Here is an 8,295-nt window from a genome sequence, read left to right as displayed (position 1 = left end):
AGAGAGAGAGAGAGAGAGAGAGAGGAGGGAGCCGCCGGGACAATCATCTCGGCTCAACCTCCTGTCGTCGCCACCGTTGCAGCCCACCTCCAGTCGCCGTAACATCCCATCCCAGCCTCCCGTTCCCGTTGCCATCGCCACCCACCTCCTGTCGCCGTCGCATCCCGTCCCAGCATCGTCGTCGCCATCTCATCTCATCTCACCTCCGCGTCACCTTCGTGTTCGACAAAAGTATAGGTCGCTAGCACGTCACCAAACGAGATCTGCACAAATCTCTACGAGATCGCCGTCCTTTTCCATCGTCGGCTTCATTCCCACCACTACCGTTGTTTCAACACAAACAGGTAAGTCAAGTTTAATTTAGGGTTGAACATATAAGGTTATTTGTTACTATTTGTTCAGATCTGGTTTGGTTAGGGTTTTGAATGAACTTATGGGATCATATAATGTTATATTATGAGTTTCTGAAATCATTTTCATTACAGTGGAAGAACATATGATGCTATCTGTTTACATCTGAGTCTTTAATATATAACCCTAATTACATACCGACTGCAATATAACACTAGGTTATAACATTGTAATGTTATATGTTATTGCGTAACATTATATGACGTTATATATTCTACTGTTGGTTGTTTATAAATATTATTTTGTTCTGTGAAGATGTATGGTATTATATCATTTTGTTCGGTTGTCATTTTGCTCTGTGAGTATATATGGTTATATATTCAGGTTTATAAGCCGCTACGCGGACCTATTCAATAACATAAATTTGATAATTTATTAATTTTTGTGTATAAATATATGTTATTTTTATTTGTACATATAACCATATTATAAAAAGATATGGTATGATCTCCATATATGAGACACATATACGGAACATATATCATTAACCCAAATAATGGTTATTTGTGTATCTAACGTTATTGTTTGGTCAGTATTCACTGGGTTTCATGGAAATATGTGTAAATATAAGGTTATATGGCAATACACTGTTGTGTGGTTATATGTGGACTTTTTATTTGTTAATCTGTTTCGATTCCTTATGTCGTCAATTAGTTATTTGGGACAGATTCAGACATATAAGGTTAAATGTTGATACACTGTTGTGTGATTATATGTGGATTGTTTATGTGTCAATCTCTGTGAGTATATATTGTCATATGCCAGTTTTTCTGAACATATAATGTTATATGTCTGAATCTGTCTATGGTTATTAGAAGCAAGTCATTGATGCCGCTGCGCGGACCAATTCAATAAAGTAAATCATATAACGTTATATGTGTGTTTCTGATAACCATATATGTCTATAACAGAGTTCAGTTCTTAACAGATAACCATAATGACACTATGCTGATGGAGTTAATGATGAACTCCAATCTCAGAAGAGCCCTCCATATCAAATCCTTCTACCAAAGATACATGATGAAATTGAAAAGCCACATCAAGATCGTTGAGCCTGAAAAGACAGCCAATGCCATTAGATTTAGAATTTTAATTTATTTAAAGTCTTTTGGTGTAATTTATTTATCTTGTTTTTATATTGCTATTCAAAAGACTTTGAATTCATTTTGTAGATTTGTCGATCAAATTTATAACTATGTAAGCCTTATAAATTAATGAAATTGATTTGTTATTCATGTTCTGAATAATACCCCAACTAATGGTATATGTTCTTTTTTTTTTAAGAGTTTCACTGCACAAAAACTCACATATAACATTATATATTTTACTTTATTGAACTGGTCCGCGCAGCGGCTTCACTGACTCACTTTTGATAACGTTATATATTCAACCGAACCACTAATCAAATGTCGATTTCACATTTAATATTGTTATATGAGGCCTAGTCAAAATTTTATTTTTTCTGATGAATGAGTATCCAACGTTAAATGTATGTTTCTGTCATGTGTATCCCTTGAAAAAATGAACATATGACATTATATAAGGTTAAACCTAAACAACCAAAATCATTTTAGGTTTGCATCTTTAATATCGTTATATGTGATCTTCTGTCATGTGTGAATGAGTTTATAACGTTAAATGTGAGCTGATGAATGAGTATATAACGTAAAATATAAGTATATAACGTTAAATGTGAGCTGATGAATGAGTATATAACGTAAAATGTAAGTATCTAACGTTAAATGTGAACTGTTGAACGAGTATATAATGTTATATGTGATCTTCCCTCTTTCTCTTTGTCGCAAAACTCCCTCTTTCTCTCTGTGGCAAAATTCCAACGTCACTGCCGTGATTGGCGTGATTTCAAAAGTAGAAGGGATAATGGGGGATAATGGGCTAAATTGATGAGATTTTGAATGGAAGGGTAATTCTGTCAAGCATTATTTCTCTTTTCAAATGTAGTGGACTTTATGCCTTACTAAATACATATTAGTGGACTTAGTGGGTTAGAAACTTGATCGGTGGACCTAGTGGGTTAGAAACATGCTATAGTGGACCTAGTGGGTTAGAAACATGCTATAGTGGACCCTAGACCAATTTTTTATATAAAAAAATGGAGTATGAAAATCAAATCCCAATAAAAATCAAATTCTAAAGAACAAACACTCCATCAAAGATAGAACAAAACTTAAAAGCACCTAAGAAGTTAAACAACATTGAACTCGTTATGAAAAATTTATCGATGTGATAAATAATTTTCTTTTTTGCCGTTAAAAAAGAAGAAAAAGAACTCGTCACACAAATTTTTTGGTTATAAATAATAGAGATTATAAAAAAGGTAACAAATCATTTACAAGAACCCTTGCTTATCTAGCACTAGCGCATGCCCGTGCCTAAAGGCATAGCTCGAACAATCAGCTCACACAAACAAATATTGAACTCGCGTGCAATATATGGCTCGAACAATCAGCACACACAAATAAATATTGAACTTGCGTGCAACTAATATATCAACCCCCTGTCTAACAAATTCAACTATGCGAAAAACAATAACCCATCATATCCATTGACATGGTTAACTTGAATAAGCAAATAAATAATCAATTTTTCAATCCCTAACTTTTGCATACACACACTCAAACAAATAAAACATGATAAAATCTGCTACATGATCACCAGCGCCTAACAGATTGCTGGTTAGTGGTTAAGCATGCCAGCTGCTCACTCTACTAAGTCTGCTACATGATCTCTTTTTATATAAGCTCTACATTCAAAGGAATGAATTCACTTCATTTTATCTGAAGAGAAATATATTGATAGGACACTTGAACAGAAATTGTTAACAGATTGGGCTCCAAATAGGTCAAGTAACCCACACACAATTAGGGCTCCACACGGTCACCGAATGAAACCTGAGAAGAGGAGGGGGAAAAGCAAATATAATGAGACCTGACAATGCACCTACTTTTGCCCATGACCAATTACGAACACCAATAGAAAAAAGGAACCAAATCAGTAATCAAACAAATAAGAAATCAAGACGAGGGTAGTTGAATAACTGGTAGTATAGATGTAAAACTAAACATGCCTTCCTGCAATGACTTATTCATTCATTATCAGTTCAAGCTGGAGTATTGCTAGCAAGTCCTCTTTTGTGTTAATTGGGTTGACTTAATCTCGACTCACTGCCACTTCCTTATAAGCCGAAGCCCTTTCCCAATCAGCATAGAGACCAATGAACTCTTATTCTCTTCCATGCCGATTTGAAATTATTTCTTGTGTGCTATCAATTATTTGTTGAGCAGCACTTGGAAAGCTAATATAGCACTAAATTTGCTGGATACTCTAGGACACTGGGATTCTACCTTAGAAGCAATTCTGCCAGCAACTTCTCTCATCAATTATCGAAATAACAATGTCACTTCCTGCAAGCTATACAAAACATGAGACCTGCGGCCGTGGATCCTTATTCCATCATTGGTTGCTAAAGTTAGGATGGGTAGTGTGTAAGTCATGAGTATGTCTATCGCACAGTGTGTCGAACACGTAGAATCCAAGTAGGAAAGGGAGCACATTTTGAAATAGATCACACTACAAACACATCTGTTGGTGACGAAATAAACGCAAAAGCAAATCTATCGATGGAGATCAAGTTATGGAGTCCAATCGGACAACAAAGAGCCATTTTATCGACAATAACAACAAAAAAAACACAATAGTCAATAACTTATTCCACAACTAAACACAAAGGCATCTTTAATGGTTAGGAATGTTTTTTTTAACATCAGGAAAAGAAAAATGGAGAGAGAGAGAGAGAGAGAGAGAGAGAGAGAGAGAGAGAGAGAGAGAGAGAGAGAGAGAGAGAGGGATAGAGTACCCAGGTTAAGTTTCAAAACGCTCTTCACATAGCAGGTAGCCAGGTATGAACTTCCGAATCTGAAATCAGAAGGGAACCATATTAACGTTAGCCCTATTCTAATTTGGTAAAGACTTAAAATGTTGTCCTTCAATCTGAAGGGGATTCATAAAAATGATAACACTCACATTCATTCAGCATCTTTCTAAATTAATGAAAGGTATTTATGCCAGACCACAACACAAACTAATTACCCCCGTAGCAACAACTATTGGGCCTCTCAAATTTCACAGTTCTATTGGAAAATAAATTAAGTAAAGTGCAACCCTTAGAGTATCTCCAACCCAACATTATCTATTGCTCCATTTGAGAGGATTGAATTGATATTTTTCAATCAAAAAGTGAATATAGAGAAGTTTACTTTTCATACAAACTCCAAGCACAAACCTCTATGTCTCTATATTCATCTCTATTTCAAAAACTTCCTCACTTTTCCTCCAATCATTATTCACTCTCAATGCAAATCTAATACTTTTTTCATTTTATATTCAAAAAGGGGTTTTGAAGGATCCTCTATTTCTTTTTCTTGTACTCTATATATGGAGTATCAAATTTTATCCTCCAAAATAGAGGAGGAAATAGAGGATGGGTTGGAATGAGGATTTCCTCCGAAATAGAGAAATAGAGGAAGAAATGAAGGATTAGAGGATTGGTTGGAGACGCTCTTAGTTAAGCTGATTCAATCCCTTTTTAGTTTTGAGTTGAGCTGGGTAAAATAACAGTTGCAGCCACACACACACACACCCTTTTTAGGGTATTACCAACAAATGAAAGTTAGAACTAAAGGAGTAGCCCAAGCACATTAATAGAATTCGAATGCCACTAATCCCTCTATGCTTCATTTATTCTAATAGTACTAAACTACTAACACAAAAGGCATCATAAAAGCTTGGAAAGGTTCAGGCAACTCAAAATCATCTCCCGATGACTGATAACATTTTGATCTGAAGGAGGGAATACTTTTTCGTACTTTGTTACACTTGATACACATGCCAAAATCATCTACTGGATGACATCAGTAAGCACCATGAAATAAATACATGGATTACAAATGGTTAGGCAGAAACAGAACTCTACTCCACATCCTTAGCCATTTTTTCTTGACCCGCCAACAGAATTTGTTGAAACCAAGAAACTTATAAAACTACGTAAAGTATAACTTATAAAAAAAGGTAGAGTTACCTGAGAGAGTGAGAGAGGGAGAGAGAATCACCACCAATTTCAAACTCTCTTCCTATCATAGCATCAAGGAAAGGCAAAAGAGAAAAAACTAATCAGTATCACTATAATTCTATAACAATTCATTACGAATAAGTCGTAACTCTTCAAATGAAAAAAAAGGGAGAGAATGCAATTAATCTTACCATCAACAGGCATAATTTCGTATTTCGTTTGTCTGAAGATGGCAATATTAGAGGGTGACTATATGTAGTCCAACCCCTAACCTATATAATAACCAGACGTAATTGGAAAAAAAATGACTCGTCTATCTCAGTTTCACTATATCAGACTATAAAATGCTCATGGTGATATGCGAGGGGAGCAAATGAGTTTATGAGTAGCAATTTTTTCAAATGCGTCCTAGCGGTTACCAATTGCATTTTATAAATGCTTTGACATGGGGATAGTTCCACTTCCAGGGATCCTCTCTGAAAATCCCAGCATGCAGAAGCACCACCCATAGTAGTTAACACAAAAAGGAGAAAATAAATTGCATGAAACTTAAACCAAACAAAAGGAAAACATTAAAAACAATGATATGATTACAAAAAGAATAGACTTCAAGCTGAAACTTTTTTTTTCCTTTACCTGGGTTTGTATCCCCTCAGATCAAATTTTGGCCCTCAGCTCGAGTGGAAGTTTGATGCCTACAATCTTCTGGAAAGGAAGCTCGAGTGGAAGTTTGATGCCTACAATCTTCTGGAAAGGAAAAAAAAATAGCTCTATTCAATAACTAAAACACATAGTTCTATTGTCTCCAAATTGCCCATAAACTACTTACCCCTACCATCTGGACATAACATTGGAGAGATTCGGCCTTTAGGTAATAGGAACCCAGCAAATAATGCATTGCAGAAGTAGAACATCAATTCTTTTGCTTCGAAAATTGCAAAAAGGTAATATAAGAAAGGTTACAGAGAAAATACTATAAAGTCAATGACTTGGATGCTTAGACTAACCTTTTATTAAATTCAGTTCGGTATCTACCTTGTATTCTAAGATTGATTAATAGTAAACTGATTTTCTAGAATGAAAAATACAGGGAGAGTGACCAAATGGATCATATAAAGGCACTAATATTGCTTCTAATTAGGAATTTTTTGGCCGATTATACTTTTTAATGATATTGGGATAGAAACTAATGCATCCAATTAAGGTTTTTTTATGCATCACTGTAATGAAAGACTCAAACCAAAAGCCAAGCAATATACTCATTGAAGCATTTTTGGCAGATTACACACCTTTCATTGCGTCCAAACATCCTCATCATAAATTTCCCCAATAATTCGAAGTGTAAAGAAGAGGATCAAGCAATGGATGAAATTTGATGGTTGGACACTAACAGTGTTTAAATTTTAGATGGTTAGGCACCTCAATAAAATCTAGACTTAAACTTAAATTGCTAGTAGAAAGTGACATATCAAAACAGTTTGCCTCTTAAAAAATCACTTACTCCTAAACGTATGTGCTCATTTTCAAGTATGCATTTTAACAAAAAATTAATAGGCATCTTTTTAAACACCCCCACGGCTTACGAACTCCAACACAAAAAGGAAAAACTTATTAAACGCAGAAAGATGCAATAATCAAAAACAAAATGCATGCTTAAAATTTCTTCGAGCTCAAAATCCCCTAAAAGTTAGCACAAATCTGAAATGAAATAGGTTCTATTGTGTTACTTTTGGGAACTTTCAAATTATATAATTTTATTTAATTATATTAGTCTTAACTTGGCACTCAACTTTGGTAGACTACTAACCCATGATCATGTAGTAACAAAAAGCATAGAAGGACGAAGCACCATTGGCATGTGGAAGACATTTTTTCAAACACCTTAAATACAGGGAAAAGGCAGTACAATCGATAATGCTTTCTTTCACAAGTAGAAAGTAAAACATGTAAAACTACTGTAAGGCAAATCGTTAAAATCCATCCCACAAAATCAAATATAAACCTTGGGAGTAAGCAACGAGTTTTTGAATTGGTTGCACTGGGAAAAAGGGGATCGCAAGGGAGAGAGGGTCTGCGTCATTTTTTTCTGGGGACGAAAGGATAGTGGTCGGTGGTTGCAACGGCATACGATGGTCCGACCTGCGGTTAGTAGTGATGGGGAGTGAGGAGCCGCACGTGCACATCTGGTATGAGTCGGTTGTCTTTCTGGTCCTTCAATCTTTCGAAAAAAAGGTAATCAATCTTTAATTGCACAGAAAAAAATTAGGGATCAATGAATGTGTAGAAGGATTTGGAAACTTTTTTTAAATGCTTTCACCATGGGTTTCCTTCGAAGGGAAGAGCGAGAAAGAGGAGGAAGAGAGAGGCTATAGATGTGGAGGAAGGGAGGAGAGGCGGAAAAAGAAATTACCAAAATGCCATGATGATAACCCTTGGATGGATTTGGTATTTACGGGCATGCCATTTTGTAAAATGAAGGGTGGATAATTATGCAGGAGACAAATCTGGAGCATTGGTTGTCTTTTGGATTCAAAACCAGTCCTGATTTATTATATAGATTTTATCTTAATTAGGGCACTTTTGCCACGATGAGCACTATTGGAGCCACGATATTCCAATATTAATTTATATTTTCACCTCGCACCTTGAGTCATACAAGACAACTACGAATTACCTATATTAATTTACATTTTCACCTCGCACCTTAAGTCATACGAGACAACTACAAATATTTCAGCTTTCTTTCTTTCATTTTCATCAACTGTGAGAGCAACACTCAACCTTCTGGCGTACAT

General features: G+C 35.5%; 1 long non-coding RNA gene across 2 annotated transcripts; it reads right to left on the bottom strand.

Annotated features, from left to right (window-relative positions):
- Window positions 1–2,971: 2,971 nt before the first annotated feature.
- Window positions 2,972–7,886, bottom strand: LOC131329362 (uncharacterized). 2 transcript variants are annotated; one of them, XR_009200743.1, is made up of 4 exons: window positions 6,790–7,886; window positions 5,510–6,205; window positions 4,289–4,347; window positions 2,972–3,323 (listed from the first exon to the last, which is right to left on the bottom strand). It is a non-coding gene; the product is annotated as an uncharacterized LOC131329362 (long non-coding RNA). The 2 variants fall into 2 exon arrangements; XR_009200742.1 differs by having other exon boundaries at window positions 7,503–7,886.
- Window positions 7,887–8,295: the final 409 nt, after the last annotated feature.

This window comes from Rhododendron vialii, chromosome 6a (genome assembly GCF_030253575.1).
Source record: "Rhododendron vialii isolate Sample 1 chromosome 6a, ASM3025357v1".
NCBI classification, from domain to species: Eukaryota; Viridiplantae; Streptophyta; class Magnoliopsida; order Ericales; family Ericaceae; genus Rhododendron; species Rhododendron vialii.
The sequence above is the reverse complement of the archived record's forward strand: the minus strand, read 5'-3'. Positions and strand labels throughout refer to the sequence as shown.